The sequence below is a fragment of the Pan troglodytes genome, chromosome 12, assembly GCF_028858775.2.
Source record: "Pan troglodytes isolate AG18354 chromosome 12, NHGRI_mPanTro3-v2.0_pri, whole genome shotgun sequence".
NCBI lineage: Eukaryota > Metazoa > Chordata > Mammalia > Primates > Hominidae > Pan > Pan troglodytes.
Window position 1 is genome coordinate 55,713,516 of NC_072410.2, and position 17,630 is coordinate 55,731,145.

A 17,630-nucleotide genomic window follows, 5' to 3' on the forward strand; every position below is an offset into this window, starting at 1 on the left:
CACATATGTACACACATATGTGTGTGTGTGTATATATATATATATATCTTATTAGTTCTGTTTCTCTAGAGAACACTGACTAAGACAGATAAGTAAACTCTTCTAAAGCACTAAGATAGTACCTGGCATGTAAGTAATTACTACATGCATTCCCTAGTATTACACAGATTGGAAATTATTTACATTTTCCATTAACCACTCACTACATTGGTGCTGATAAAGGGATATAACAATTGGATAAAGACAAAAAGTAGCCTTTATTTAGCACCAGCTATGTGTCAGTCACCCCATTAGCCATGAGCATTAAATTGTCTCTGCCAATTTTCACTAAAACCAAATAAAGTACAACTGCCACAGTTTTACATAAAAGGTGATAAAACCCAGGAAGGTGAAGCAAGAGACAAACCATAAAAACATGAAGCAAATGAGTCCTGGAGAACTCAGACTTGCCAGACACCAAAATCCAAGCTCGTTCCGCTAGATTTCATAGTTTGTGTTTTCAAGGAGCTAACAACTTAGTGAGTAGATAAATACACATAAATAATTATGGGCATACCAGGCATTGACAAACATCTAAACAAAGATATAAGCAGTATGTGAACACAGCCAAGGGAGACACATCAGATTGGAGAGGATAGAGGAAGCGCTTTAGAAAAAGGATGACATTTGTTCTCAATGCCAGAGAAAAGTATTCCTTCAATAACAATGATCACTGGCTGCAGGACATGTTTTGCATTGGGTACGATATTCAACGAAGAGCAGGGTGCAGTGGTAAATGTGGGCAAATGAGTGAACACTGAACCTGGAGTAAAGGGTGGATGGACTGGAACAGGGTAAAGGAAAAAGACTAGGAGAAAAAGTGGAGGGCATTGTGAAAAACATCCGCAAAATCTCATGCCTTGGGACTCTTAAAACCTTGGAGAACCATGCTGAACACAAACCTTGTGTGCTTTCTCAGACTTAACTGCCTGTTTATCTACAAAGGTTACATGTGCCTCTTGGGCAACTATGCCCATGCTATCTTTGCATAGCTCCCCAGCAGCTGTAGTCTGAATTGAAATCACAGAAATGAAGAAACTTGCCTCCCTCATGCCAAGCCCTCTCAGTGCTAAGGTATCTCTCCACTTTCTAACCTGGAAAAAACACCCTATAGAGAGGCTTGGGGTCTGATTGCAGGCACAGCTGCCAAGAGGTTGAAGGATGCAACCTTGGGGAGTTAGCTTTGCATGGAGTAAACTTGGATCAATGAACAAAAAGAGGTTGCAGGGTGCGAGGAAGGTGAGTTCCCTTTCATTTCTTCCTTCTTTGGGCTATTCTGAGGTGCAGTTTCTGCTGAGTGCCTAGCACACACATGTGCTGAGCGACCTGCTATGTCCCATTGCAGTAGCAAATGCCAGCTAGATGGCTCAGAGCATCACACTGCTTTGCATCTACCCTTGCTTTGCATCTACCCTTGCTTTGTTTCTCTTTTTTTTTCCTACCTTACAACAGGCTTCTCCCTCTCAAATTAAAAACTAAACAAAACAAAAACAGAACTTTAATCCTGCCTCAGGCTCTGCTTCCTAGCGGACTAGAACTAAGGGAAGAACAATGTGTTTCCCTATTTATCTGTACACTTGTCTATCCCTAATTTTCCAGCACTTCTTACCAATCCTTTAAAAATCCTGAAAAGTTTCATAAAGAGAGTGAATTAAACCATGCATGGTGATGCATACCTGTAATCCAGCTACTCAGGAGACTGAGGAGAGAGGATCACTTGAGCCCAGGAGTTCAAGGCTGCAGCGAGCTAGGATCACAATATTGCACTCCAGCCTAGGCAATAAAATGGTGAGATCCCATGTCTAAAAATAAAATACAATAAAATACAATACAAAAATAATAAATAAAAGAGAGAAAAAAATTAAAATTCAACACTATAGGTCAAACCACAGTTATATGGAGATTTCATACATTATTTTATTGGAAACTCTGATTAATGACATAGAATTCACATCTTAAGATGCTAGTGCCATTCTCAAACACCATAGTTAAACACTCTCTTAAGAGTTTTCTTAGTGCTTCTAGTAGTTGCCTTCTGGATAATGCAAACAGATTTACCCGTATTCACTCATTTATTTATTTATCAATAATTGACTAAATTTTTAGCTCTAGTAACTATCCTAAGTATTGAGATAGAGAGGGGTGTGTGTGTGTGCATGCTTGGTCATATAACATTCCTAGGAATTTTACAATCAGACGTCAATTAAAAATAACATATCACATTCAGAATCCACACATAATACCATGTAGTATCAATAATCTGATTACAAACTTGGCTTGTACTTTTGCTCTAAGAGTGGCAAAAGGAGACACCAGTGACACTGCAGTTATCGTTCTACCTTTGTAACACCAATATTGTCAACTAAAAGGGAAAGATTTCTATCACTTAAGTGGTAGTTAAAGCACATATATTAAGTTATCATTTTAGTTTTGTATTAGCTAGTGAGTTTGAACTTATGCAGAGTCTTTTTTGATGTATACATTTAAAGGTTTCGTTTCTATTTCCCCCCTTTTAGCAAAGTAAAACTCAATCCCATTGCCTTGCCTCTCTTTATTGTCACTGTGTCTTTTCTGGAATTGATAAAATCAGATTATTTGCTTTATTTTTTCTCGGTATTGCTAGCATCCTAGCTTTGAGTAACCTGGAATACCCTGATAACACCATTGGTCAGGTTATTATTACATTTAAAGCAGGTTTGCTAGAGGAGGAAAATACTTATGTTTCTTATGAGGAAACAAAATGAAAAAGTCTAGCTCTGATTTTGTAGGGGTGAGATGTAGGTTTTAAATTAGCAGAAAGGTAAAATCATAAGGTCCATCTCCTACACAAAGTTATCTTGTCCATTTCAGATTATACTTCTTTTTTTTTTTTCTGTTTGAGCCTCCCCCATTTTTGATGGAAAGGGTTGGGCTTATCAAGAGGCAAAAGAAGCATTAAAACATGTCAGTCATCCATAAAAAACAACAAAATATGAACCTAGAACTACTTGAGAAAATATGCCATTGTCTGTTGCAATGCCTCTCATAGTATGTCCATGAACTGCTCTTTGGCAAGTGTCCTTAGTTAAGGAGCTTGTGCCAGAAAATAAATCAACTGTCACTAAGCACCGTGTTCAGTTCAGCTGACCACTTTTTCATGGTAAGACTTTCTTAAAGTGAGTAGAGTGCTGATTTACATTCTGGCACCAACATCTTATTTCACTGCAGGAAGGTGGTTTGAGTAGCACTGACCTACCGCATTAGTCAAGACAGTCTTTGTTACGCTGCAGCAACAAGCAACCCCCAAATTTCAATGGCTTAACCCAACCCAACTGCTATGGTTTGGCTCTGTCTCCCCATCCAAATCTCATCTCAAATTGTAATCCCTACAGTCAAGGGAGGGACCTGTAATCCCCATGTGTTGAGGGAGGGAGGTGATTGGCTCATGGGGGCAGTTTCCCTCATGCTGTTCTCGTGCTAGTGAGTGAGTTCTCAGGAGATCTGATGGTTTTATAAGTGCTTGGAAGTTCCTCCTTCACACCTTCTCTCTCCTGCCACCTTGTGAAGAAGGTGTGTGCTTTCCCGTCCACCATGATTGTAAGTCTCCTGAGGCTTCCCAGCCATGTGGAACTGTGAGTCAATTAAGCCTCTTTCCTTTATAAATTACCCAGTCTCAGGGAAGTTCTTTATAGCAGTGTGAAAATGGGCTAATACACCAACTCTAATTTCTCCGTCATGTTATTCGTCTCATACAGGTTGGTGGGGGCTCAGCTGCAGTCATAGGGATGGGCTGTGGGAGGTTTCACCCTCTAGCAGTTGAACCTCTTGTACTGTGTGTCCTCTTCATTTACCATCACAGGAGAAGAAAGACAGACAAGCAAAAGCCTGTATGCCTCTGTCACATAAGTAACACCTGCCACTTCCACACACATGTCATTGGCAAGACCTAACCACAAGGCCTCACTCGACTTCAAGGAGGATGGCAAATGGTGAGAGCAAATAGAGTATTTCATGAGCATCAGGGTCACTGCCATATCCACCATGCCCAACTACATGACACTAAATTAATACATTTATAAATCATAACTTTAACTTCATGTGTTTGAACATGACTTAACACGATTAGAGAGGCATCTAAGATTTAACATTTTCTCAATCTTTTCTTTTCTTTTCTTTTCTTTTTTTGAGATGGAGTCTCTCTCTGTCACCCAGGCTAGAGTGCAGTGGCGTGATCTTGGCTCACTGTAACCTCTGCCTCCCAGGCTCAAACAATTCTCCTGCCTCAGCCTCGCAGGTAGCTGGAACTGCAGGCATATGCCACTACACCTGGTTATTTTTGTATTTTTTTTAGTAGAGTCGGGGTTTCCCCATGTTGGACAGGCTGGTCTCAAGCTCCTGACCTTAAGTGATCTGCCCACCCTGGCCTCTCAAAGTGCTGGGATTACAGGCATGAGCCACCGCACCTGGCCTCCTTTCTTCTTTATGACCTTTAACTGGTAGTGTTACATTTTGCAATCCTTAAAAAAAAAGAGTGCTGTAAATGGAAAAATTCCTTATGTTGAAATTTGAATCAGCTCTAGCACAATCCTGTCTTCTGATGTAACCACATTCCTGAAGAGAAAAAGTCCTCCTTGATCTGTCCTCTTGCTCTGAACCTCAGCTACATCAAGGAAACACCTTGTGTCCTGGAGGGGCAGCTCCTTCCTTGGTGGACTCACCTCCTCTAATATAGTTTTCATAGGCTTAGCATCACTGGGCAAGTCACCCGCCACCTCTGCCTTGTGCAGAATTTGCATTATCTAAAGATCACTTTGTAAGCTATGGTCCATTCGCCTTTGCAAATACTGTTTAAATATAGCATCCATAAATAAATGTTAAATAATTCATGAACATAATTTTGTAAATTCTGCTAGGCCACACCTCTCTAGGGGCATATTTATGAACATGCGTCAGCCCGGAATCAATGTGTCTGCCAAGCTCCTTGCCTCTGAGGCAGAATTCCCACTTCTAGCCCAAAATGCTGCAAACGGCTCCGATTCCTCTTCAGTAGTCATCCATCATACTGTCACTTTAATTCAGATGCTGCTACTTGTTTTAATAACATACATCTTACACAAAGAATATTGCTAACACAAGAATCTTGGGGTAGATTTTTACAACCTCATAAAATGGTATTAACCCTCTGATCCCTGATGTTCTTTTCATGCAGCAGGGGCCTCTGAATGCTTTCCCTGCCTCCTCCACACCCTCCAATCTTCCTGATGCTTATCAATAACCTTTGTTCATGGGGCTATATAGCACCAGGACCTGACATCAATCACTGCAGTAAAAATATTATTCCTCCAGCATTGCCCTGAAGAATTATGGAAAGAATAAAATTGTTATTGCAGGAATTATTTAGCAAACAATAGATGGATAAAATGTATTACAGTAAGTGTTAAATTATGTCACCTCATTATGGAGAGCCAACTTCAGATACCATGAAGGTGGCTCACTGCCTTTTCTAAGTAGTTCAGAAGAACAATGGCAAAGACTACAAAAGATTTCAAAAGAAAACACCAGACTATCACAACTAGGATATATTCTACTGAGGAGACATTTGTTTGGGGGAATAATTTGGAAGAATGCCTCCTCCTGCCCATTTTGAATAGTAAGTTGGAATTCACAGATGAACAATAGGGGTTTATATTTAGTTACTGACTATAGGATGCTATTCTAGGAAAGAGAGATTCTTAAGAAAATAGACGTGTGGTCTAATCACCCCCACTTCCACTTAGTCACTCCTCACACTTTCTGCACACTCCTCTAAGCAGGGGTTGGGGGGACCATTTTCATTGGTGAGGGAAATATACATCTATTACAATTGGGTATTGGTTATAGAAAAGTGGACCATACCGATATTCGTAGCCTCTGCCAGTGTTGGAAAATAATGTTCTTGAAATGTCAGATTAAGGCCTGCATTTTAAATACTATTAAGGATACCTAAGCAAGGTTGGAAACCATGTTGTTGTTGTTGTTGTTGTTTTTGACCAAGTAGTCTTTTATCAGTTATTGCATTTTTTTTTCTTTTTTCTTTTTCTTTCTTTCTTTTTTTTTTTTTTAGGCATAATGTTACACTGGGCTCCTGGGATTCATTTGATCAACATGATTAAATTATTTCCTTACTCAGCTAGAAGGAAATTACTAGTTACCAGACATTATGTGTCTGTTAATTATGTGCAATAAGGCTCTCTCCAATCACACCAGCTCCTGCATTCATGTTCTGTGCATTTTAAAGGCATTATCTTAAAAATTTTAAATATTGAAAAGGGACAGCTATAATTTTGTTTCATCTATTTAATAAATAAGTAATCTGTGAAATCAGTGGTACAAAGTGTTTCTTTGCCTTTCGTGTCAGCATAGACATTCTTAGGAAGAACATACTAAAAGATTCTTTTCACTTCTGTTTTCACAAAAGAATGTTTCTCTTCAGCTTTCTAGGGCAACAGCCAGATCTTCTGTTACCGAACAGAGTGAATATGAGCATTGCCAAAAATACAAAAACAAAACCCTGTGATTGTGTGGCTCCTCAATGCGTTCTGCTCACCTGGGGCGGGTGATGGTGCCAAATTTACATTCCCTCTTGTAGCTCAATCTACAATAGGAGCTTTCAAATGAGATTTTTTTCTTTTTTCCTTTCTTGCAAAGGAAGAGACAACATATGGTAGCCGAGAGGCCTTATTTTGCCTCCTAATGAAATGATGTGCTTCTGTTTCATATTAAAGTGTTAATTGGTCTGAAATTAGGTCTTACCAAAAAAATAGTGCTTTTAAAATACTTAATATGATTCATTTTCTGCAGTCAAAGCCAGATGACTTTTATTTTTGTATCAAAAAGAGAAAGTGGAAAGCTAGCTCTTCCTCTCCTGATGCCCCCACACTTCCCCATCTGCCTGCGCTTGGGGCCCAGATCCAATAACCGGCTTATAGAACAGAAAGCTCTTTAGAGTCAGAGCTTGCGCCAAAGCCTAGAAGGTTTTGTTTGAGTTTGAGAATCTTCATAGGTTTATGAAATCTCAACAAATATTTCAAAGAAGGAAGTTTCACATTTGAAGTAGGTGATCCTATTAGGCGCTGAGAGACAGCGCCTTTGTTGTGGGCCCAGGCAGCATTTTATGTAAGATAGAGCTGTGTCCCACTAATATGCCAAGACATCACTTTCATGCCAGAAACAGATAGGGCTGAACTTGTTTCATGCACTTTGGCTTTCATTGTTAATAATGAATGACGAAAGTTCAGAGGAGAGGAACTAAGTGGATACTCGGCTTTAAAAGAATGAATTTTAACAAGCAACATGCCAAACTAGTCAGACACACCACTTAGATGGTCAGCAAAGAGTGCACAAAGAGAGAACTCATCCTGCAACTCTGTCCACAGCCAGCAGTTCACAGAGAGCCCACTGTGGGGACACTGGTTATTCTGTGAGCCAGGAGAAGCAGGAGGTGACTCCCCTTCAAGATAGATTTCAGCTGCTCCAGGTCAACTGACACGTGCTTCTCCTACTCCCACCGCACTCCCAAGGCCTGAGGGTGGTAGGAGGACCCAGGAGTCACAAAATTGGAAGCTGTTGTCCTGGTTTCACAGAATGGGAAGGAGATGGACATTGAAACAGGGACAAGAAATGAATTTTAAATCTTAATGGATAAAAATATTGATTAAATGAATTAGGGCTTCTTCTAAGTAAAGCCAACACTTCAAAATTCACAATTTCTTTTAATTTATTCCTTCCTTTCTTCTTCCTTCCTACCTTTTCCTTAGTTCCTTCTTCCTATGCTGCTCCCTTTCTTCCTTTTTTCTTCCTTCTTGTTTTTCCCCTTGCCTTCTTTTTCTTTTCTCCTTCCTTCCTTCATCCCTCCCTCCCACCTTATATTTCTTCCTTTCTTCCTCCCTCACCTCCTTCCTCCCCCACTTCCTTCCTCCTTCCTTCCTCCCTTCCTTTCTCACTCCCTCGCTTCCTTCCTTAATTTCTTTCTCTTTCTTTTTCTTTATTTTAATTTATAAGTTGACTTTCTGGAAAAGGAAGTCAATAACAAAAAGCACACTCTGAAGATCACTTACATAGTATTTATTCATTCAACCAATATTCATTAAATGCTTACTTCATACTAGATATCTAGTAGGCATCCAGGATAGAAGATTGAACAAAACTCACCCAGTCTCTTCTCTCAAGAGCTCAGAATTTAAACTACTGGGCGCAATACATTTTCAGCTCAGTCTCCTACACCATCTACAGTCACAACTTTGGAGGATGAGAACTGATCATCTGTTCCATCAGTTTAATCATCAAAGATTCCAGTTCATTCTTTCAACTTGACATCCAGAACAATAAAATGGACATTTTAGCAACTGATATTTTAAAAAAGATTTTCCGCAATAAAGAATAAAACTACACGATTTGGGAATTTAAGTGGAGATTTGAAAGATATAGAATGCCAAATTCTCTGAAAAACACATTTGAGGTTGTTTTAAATGTGTTGTAAGAGAGTGGGTGGGTAAGGAGAAAAGGACCCTGCACTGGTAGCCAGGACATGGTAACTATAGCCTGTCATTACCATGTTCTAAGGGTGACCTCCAGCACAGCCCTTCACGATTCTCAGCAGCCTGATCCATTATAGTAGTGTTTTACCGTTTGCCTTCTATACCTCATTGAATTGATGGAAGATCAATACAAATGCTATACAAATAGAATGAATTACACTAATATCTTTTGATAGTCAAGAGCCCTGCAAATTTAAATTCTGGGCCTTCAAAGCCAAATTTTAGAAAAGAATTGCTTGATATTTAATGCCATACAAATGAGAACATTCTCATACTCTCAGTTTAGCAGAGTGCCCTAATTTTAGGCACTTCTCTGAGATGCTGAGGCTCTTGTCCTAGCATTTAAATCAAAGAATTCTTTATAGATAATCTATAGGACTATTTCACTTTAGGTGTCAGAATTTGCTTTAGAGTATCTTCCCAACCACATCCAGACCACGGCAGACCAGCCTTAGGAATAGACGCAATATCATTGCTCATAAAACTGCAGTAAGATATTGACTCGCTCTTTTTCCACCTTAGAAAGTCAGGCTGATACAGACGGACCATGAACTGATTACTAGCTTGTATTTTTGCAAGGCTATAAAATATTGAAACTCAGTTTTGCTTATTTTTTCTATTAGTTGAAACCACCAGTTGTTTCAGTGCCAGAACTGTAGACATGCCCTGTAAGCCTCGTCAGCTGTGCCTTTGACTTGTAAACCCACTGCCATTTGCAATTTGATGACTGGATATCTTTCCACACCAGCGGGATTGGGTGCACACATTTGTGTTGCTTTGTACAGAATAGTTCCTTTGTCTTGTACAATTTGCCTCCCAGCTACCCTCATCTTACGCATCTTAACAACAAATCCTAGAACGTCTTTCTCCCTGGAACACACATTTTTCTTCTGTGGTTTGAATTTTGGATGCTATGGTCCTTGTGTCTTCTCTGGAGACTGGCCTTGGGTATCTAATTGAAATGTCCCTTTATTTCCCTTGCTTTGAACATACTCAGATTCCTGTTCCCTTTAGATTATTTCTCCAAATTTGGAACCTAGCTATAGTCTTTGGATTTTTGCTTTACAATCTCTTGAAAAATAAACTCTTCCCTGATAAGAAACATTATTGATATTTCTTTTACATCCCTTCTGCTTTTTTGTACTTCAAGTATTTAGAGATGTACAAGATTTACAAAACAACATTGTCTATAATAGCAAAAATGAGATTTACCTGTTTATCATTAAATTAGTGAAATAAAATATGCTATATTAGCATGACAGAATATTAAGCAGCATTAATGACATGTATAGAGATGAATATTTACTGACATTGAATGTATACATGTTACATTAAGTAAAAGATAGAAAAGCACTCCTCTACAACCAATTAGTCAATTTACTATCTATCTACTTACCTACATGATCTCGACCTATCTTTCTATCTAGTTCATTAAAGCAAATAATTGTTTACTTACGGATGGTGGGAGTACAGGCATATTTTAATTTCTCCTTTATGCATAGATATACTTTTCAGTTTTCTAAAATAAATATTTCTTGCCTTTGAAATAATTTAAAAAGCAACAAAGATTAAAGCAAAATAATAAGACTCCTGGCTAGTGCAGTCCTTGTGGATACATTGGGAGATTACGCCAAGTCCTGACTCAGCACTGATTATGAGTTCTCCTAATTCCCACCATTAGCCTCTCAGGAATCAGGTACTCTATATACAATATATGCCTTTAGCTTTTGCTCAGTACGTTATATGAAGTAGGTACTCCATGAATGGTTGATGAATTTAAATAAACCAAAATCTTTCTCTAGTGCCCTGTAAATGCTAAGAATAAAGAATGCATTGTTAAGTAAATGGTATAACTTAGGTTCTTCATACCTACGGTAGGTTTGACTGTGACTCCTACTTATTCACCACTCCTGAATTCACATCCTCTACCATGTGACTGTACAGTTTCTCCCCCTAAAGGCAGAGTACACTTCTCCGCCCATTAACTTTAGGCTTGACTACATGTCCTGCCTATGGGATATTAGCAAACATACAAGCAGAGGATTGAAATGTGCTTGCACACTTCTTCCTTGAGCTTCTGTCATCACCATGAGAAGATAATGCCTTGGCTGTTTACTAATCTGAGGAGGATGGGAAACATATAGACAAGATTTGAACCTGATGTATAAAGTAGAACCGTGCTTAGTTGAGCCAAGCCTGTTTCAGCCTACAAACCACCTTGATTCTCACTGCCAGCCCAACAGGAGATGCATGAATGAGAATAAATTATTGTTGTTTTTAATCCACTATGTTTATGATAACTTGTTACTTAGCACCATTATGGAATTAGTTGATCAATACATTTCCTGGATGTTAAATTTTATTATATCAATAGTTGCATATAAGATATTAGTAAAACTTGATAAAAAGTGCATAATTCCAGATATAACAATGATCACAACATAGTCTTTAATTATTATATATTTCTGGAAAATGGACAAGACAGGTTCAAAGTTTAAGAGTATAAAGGAATTGAGAAGCCTCTTGGAAGTCAATTCAGGTAAGGTGAGCCACTCAAGACAACACTTGAGTTTTGACTGTTAGGAACACCAGTTTCAAATGGGGCATAGTGTAAACGTGTACACCACCTAGTCCTACAGACTCAGATTTGGGTCTTTGAGAGAGAAGGAGGTAGAAGCCATAGCAGTGCATGATGACAGATTGAGCGGAACACAGAGGAAGCTCAAGTAATGACCAGTAATAACTGACCATACTTGTGTGGGAGCAGATATGAGACACAGTTTAGGCTTCTACCAAATTCTGAGATACAGCATATTGAAGAAGATGTGCTTCATAAAAATAATGGCAAGAGCCAGGGTAAAATGTGGTTTGTTATTGTTTTACAAGACTTCATTAAGATGACCCCATTTGTTCTCATGACCTAGTGAGGCATCAGGAAACTGAAGTTGTAAAAGTGCTGTTTCACATCAACAAGCAGAGGTGGGATCTCGCCATGTTGCTGCCAAACTGGGGTATTGCACTTGAGTGTGCCACTAGTTCAAAAGACCCAAACGTGCATCCAGGAAGTTTATGAAGTCATGTGAAATCCTCTTTTAATATTTTTGCAACTTTGCATGACAATTGCTGCTCACAAGGCCATAGTGACTCAAGAAATGAGGTGTAGCATGGGTTGCCAAAGAGAAAAATAAAAGCATCACTAAAGGTGTTCCACATCTGAGAAACATCAAGTTAGATATGGAAGAAAATAGCTATTACTTAATTTTATAAATTAAAAACAGTCAGAGCTGCTCTTCTTTTTATTTTGAAACTTTTTTCATAAAATAGTGGCGGTAGACAGATTTTACATGCTCTAGTGGTTTCTATTGAACTCGTACTTTCAAAAAAATTTTCTGTTTGCTTTTGGTAAGATTTGAATGGGTCATAAGTATGTGGACACCAAAAATTAAAATGCTACTTAAACTTTTACCAACTGTTTTAATATACATCAAACAAACTGCATTAATCCTTTTATAGTCGTTTTGACCTACCCTGTCTGCATCTTAATCATTTTCTTGTTGTGCCAATATTGTTTGCATAAGAGTAGGCTTATAATTTATGTTTTTTATTAAAAGGTGTCTGTGAAAAAGAGATTTACCATGGCTCTTCAGAAAATTATATTTTTAATCAGCTGTAGAAATTCATGGCACTTTCTACATATGGGGCACCTATTACAATGATCCAAACAGACCAAAGCCAACAAATAATCATGTCTGTCTATTGTTAATTCTTAGAAGAACAAACATATGTTTTGAATGTCGTTACTGCTAAATTAGCAGGAGCAATCAGGCATCCTAGGAGAATAAAATAAAAATGCAGAGTACTATAGTATAATTACTATTTGCATTTAAATTGTGTGCAATACTTTTCTAATTCCATGTAGTAATAGTAATGTCTAACATTTACTGAGATCTTTGTGTGTGTCAATAAATAAGAGGATTACCTCAGTTAATCTTCACAACAATCACATGATGTAGATACTATTATATCCATTTTGCATATGAAGGAAGAAACTGAGGTTTGGAGAGATAGAATCTCTTGTCCAAAGTTGCAGAGCTATTCAGCAGACACAAAGATTCAAGCTTGGCAGTTTGACTCTATTGCTCACGCTCTATGGTAGGCTTTCATTATTAATCTGCTATGCTAACGTTTGGTTTAGATATTAATTTTGACATAACAGTTAATTTTATCAGTAACAGAGAAAGTTCTATCATTTTGAAGGAAATAACTCTTTAGTACCTACTTCCAGAGTGGATTGTAATGGGAGAAACAAAGGATTTATCTGAAACAAAATACATCGTTTATATTTCTTACCAAAATAATGATCATGGATATGCCTAATGGTACCCAAAGATTACTCTTTCTTTAGTAATTTAAAAAGACAAACTGTAAAAGGTGAGTGTTATAGCTTATTAGTGTTCAAATATTTAGAATATGAAGTGCTTGATTGATATGCAAAATTTATGGAATAAGGATAGAGGCACAAACTGGAGGTCACATGCTGTGGTCACAAACCCTGAAATGCATTCATTTATTCATTCACTTAATGGGTATTTATTGAGCACCTACAATGTGCATTGTTGTTGGTATGAAGAATCAACAATGAACAATTCATAAAAAACTACGTCTTCATGGAGCTTACATTCTAGTTGGGAGAAAGAGGAACAAATAAAAAAGTTTAAGTTCTTATAGTAATAAGTATTATGATTTAAAAATAATGGAGGTGATGGCAGAGAAGGAGAAAACAAGGCCACACATTTGTTAGGTGAAAAAGGCTGTAATATCACAGCTTCTAATTACATTAATATGAAAAGAGGAGCGTAACATTCTGTCTTGATACTACCCTTACCCAAGGTGATATAGGTGCCTTAGTTGATTAGTGAATCACATTACTAACTGATTTCTTACTGTGAATGAATATGTGTAACTACTAATAAAATTCAAAAGTCTGCTCACATGGAGCTTACTAACAAATCAGAAGAAATATAATGTCACTTACTAAAGTAAAAGAGAGGAGGAAAGAGCATGTCTCTTGCATCCATCCTGAAGTGGAGTTCAATCAGCAATTCAGAAAAGAGAAATCCTACAGGCTAGAATTAGGATAGGGTTAGGACAGGCTCCTTAGGGGAGGAAAAAATCAAGTTTGGACTTCAAAATAGGTAGATGTGCTGCTGGACTTGGTTTGCTAGCATTTCGTTGAGGATTTTTATGACTGGGTTCATCAGGGATATCGGCCTGTAGTTTCCTTGTTGTTGTGCCTTGCCAGATTTTGGTATCAGGATGACACTGGTTTTGTTGAATAAGTTAGGGAGGAATTCCTACCCTTTATTTTTTGCAATAGTTTCAGTAAGATTGGTACCAGCTATTCTCTATACTTCTGGTAGAATTCAACTGTGAATCTGTTTGGTCCAGGGTCTTTTTTGGTTGGTAGATTTTTATTACTAATTTACTTTCCTAACTCATTATTGGTCGGTTCAGGATTTTATCACGATCAAGGGGGCTTTTTTCTGGGATGCAAGGGTGGTTCAACATATGCAAATCAATAAATGTGAATTAGCACATAAACAATTAAAAACAAAACCCATATGATCATCTCACTAAGCACGGAAAAAGCATTTGATAAAATCCAACATCCCTTCATGATAAAAACCCCTCAACAAACTAGGCATCAAAGGAACATACCTCTAAATAGTAAGAGCCATCTATGACAAACCCTCAGCCAACATCATACTGAATGAGAAAAAGTTGAAAATATTTCCCTTAAGAACTGGAACAAGACAAAGACGTCCACTCTTTCCACTCCCATTCAACATAGTACTGGAAGTCCTAGCCACAGCAATTAGGCCAGAGAAAGAAATAAAAGGCATCCAAATGGAAAGGGAGGAAGTCAAATTACCTCTGTCTACCAAAAACATAATTCCATACCTAGAAAACCCTAAAGATTGTTCCAAAAGACTCCTAGACCTGATAAATGAATTCAGTAAACTTTCAGGATACAAAATCAATATACAAAAATTAGTAGTATTTTTATACACCAGTAACATTCAAGTCAAAAACCAAATCAATAACTTGATTCTATTTACAGTAGACACACACACACACACACACACACACCACAAACACCTAGGAATACATTTAACCAAGGGGGTGAAAGATTTCTATATGGAGAACTACAAAACACAGATGAAACAAATCATAGGTGACACAAACAAATGGAAAAATATTCCATGCTCATGGATTGGAAGAATCAGTGTCGTTAAAATGATTATACTGCTCAAAGCAATCTACAGATTCAATGCAATTTCTGTCAAATCATCAAAGTCATTTTTCACAGAATTAGAAAAAAATTCTGAAATTCATATGAAACCAAAAAGAGCCTGAGTAGCCAAATCAATCCTAACCAAAAAGAACAAAGCTAGATCTATCACATTATCTGACTTCAAACTATACTACTACAAGGCTGTAGGAACCAAAACAGCATGGTACTAGTACAAAAATAGACATAAAGACCATACAGAATAGAGAACACAGAAATAAAGACACATACTTACAACCAACTGATCTTTGATAAAGTTGACTAAAATAAACAGTGGGGAAAGGACACCCTGTATAATAAATAGCCCTAGGATAGCTGGCTAGCCATATATACACAGAAGAATGAAACTAGACTCCCACCTCTCACCGTATACAAAAATTAACTCAAAACAGATTAAAGACTTAAATATAAATATAAGACTTCAAACTATAGAAATCCTAGAAGAAAACCTGGGAAAAATTATTCTGGACATTTGCCTAGACAAAGAATTTATGACTAAGACCTCAAAGCAAATGCAATAAAAACAAAACTTGACAAATAATTAAAGAGCTTCTGCACAGCAAAAGAAACAATCAATAAACAGACAACCTACAGAATGGAAGAAAATATTTGCAAGTTATGCATTTGACAAAGGACTGATATCCAGAATCTATAAGGAATTTAAACAAACCAACAAGAAAAAGAAACAAACAACCCCTTTAAAAAGTAGGAAAGGACATAAACATACTTCTCAAAAGAAGACATACAAGCAGCCAACAATCGTGAAAAAATGCTCAACGTCACTAATCATCAAAGAAATGCAAATTAAAACCACCATGAGGTACCATCTCACACCAGTCAGAAAGGCTATTATTAAAAAGTGCAAAAATAACAGATGTTGGTGAGGATGCAGAGACAAGGGAACACTGATACATTGTTGGTGGGAAAAAAAATTAATTCAACTCTTATGGAAAACAGTATACAGATTTCTCAAAGAATGAAAAATGGAACTACCATTCAATGTAGCAATCCCATTACTGGGTACATAACCAAAGGAAAATAAATCATTTTATCAAAAAGACACCTGTACTCATATCTTTATTGCAGCATTATGCACAATAGCAAATCACAGAATCATCCTAAGTATCCATTAACAGTGGATTGGATAAAGAAAATATGATACATATGCAGCATGGAATACTAGGTAGCCACCAAAAAAAATGATTAAATCATGTCCTTTGCATCAACATAGATGCTGCTGGAGGCCATTATCGTAAGTGGATTAACACAGGGACAGAAAAAAAAAAATACTGCATGTTCTCACTTATAAGTGGGACCTAAGCAATGGGTACCATGGGCATAAAGATGGAGACAATTGACATTGGGGACTCAAAAATAGGGGAGGGAGGGAGGCAAGGATTGAAAAACTACCTATTGGTTACTATGCTCACTATATGGGTGATGGGTAAATAGAAGCCCAAACCCCAGCATTGGACAATATACTCATGTAACAAACCTACATATGTACCTTCTGAATCTAAAATGAAAGGAAAAATAGGTAGAGTTTGGTTAGCCAGAAACATTTCGTTCTGTCCTGGAAGATTTCTGAAAAGAGGGTCTATGTCTGTCCTCTTACCCCTCTCCATTCATATCTCTATTGCAGCAATTATTTTCTCCTGGTGAACCACATGCAACCATTTCCAGAGATCTTATGGCAGGCAGAAGTATAAGAAATGTGATGACACAGAGTCTTGGACTAAGAGGCGAACTGTGGGGTTGGGGGGTTTTCCAGCCATGTGATCTTGGCCACGTCACCTAACCTCTCTGAGCCTCAGTTTTCTCACTTGAAGAAATGGCACAACAATAATTTCTCTGCCTCCTTCTCAGGACTACATGGAGTTTAAATGAGAAAAAGTGATGATGTAGAAATGCTCTTGCTGGCCCATAAAGTACTATACAGCCACCAGAGGCTGGCAGGCACTCCCCTCTAAAAGTAGGCAACAAAATGTTGGCTATTGTCTATAAGGTAATAAAATGTCCTATAGAGATTTTAGAAATTACCTTACCCAATCCTTAAATTTTGCAGATTAGAGAAACCAAGGATCATGGTAGTTAATGAACATCTATGAGAACACACTACTAGAGTGTGGCAGAACCTACTTCCCTAGTTTCTAGACTCTCAGTGTTCTTTCTACCATGCACTATTTGTTGAACCATGGCATTGCATCAGTACTAAAGGAAAACTGCATTGAAGGGAAGAAACCTGAAAAAAATGCCTCCGAGTTTAACTTCAGATGTGCAATTCGTGCCTTGGTCCCAGCTGATGCCTTGATTCTGTTTGCTCCGGAAATAGTATTTTAGCCAGCACCTGTGAGGTGTCACTACCTCCCACCCCAAGCACTTTCCATGTGGCAAGACAGTAAGACTTATAGCAGACTAAACTGAGAGAGTGTTACCTACTTAAACTGTTTTTCTGACTTAATAAGAATTTTTCATCTACAGCAAGCCATTTTAAAATATTGTCTACACACAAACAGTCACTCTGAATAATAGGTCTGCACACAGTAAATGTCACCTCTCTAAATCACAGGAGACCTCGGCAGCACAGCACAGGAGGCTCCATAACAGTTTAAACTTCAGCCTCCCATTTATTGTGGATGTGTTTATAAATCTCACAGGGCACTCTTCTGCCTCCTGGGAAATCC

The 17,630-nt window shown here is 37.9% G+C and overlaps 1 long non-coding RNA gene across 9 annotated transcripts in view; it reads right to left on the reverse strand.

Moving 5' to 3' along the window:
- LOC104005001 (uncharacterized) overlaps positions 1 to 17,630 on the reverse strand; it is a 556,115-nt gene that overhangs the window by 231,768 nt on the left and 306,717 nt on the right. For all 9 annotated transcript variants that reach the window (XR_010149116.1, XR_010149118.1, XR_010149114.1 and 6 more), the window contains one exon: positions 1,716 to 1,841. This is a non-coding gene — a long non-coding RNA (uncharacterized LOC104005001). The remainder of the gene's footprint in view (positions 1 to 1,715; positions 1,842 to 17,630) is intronic.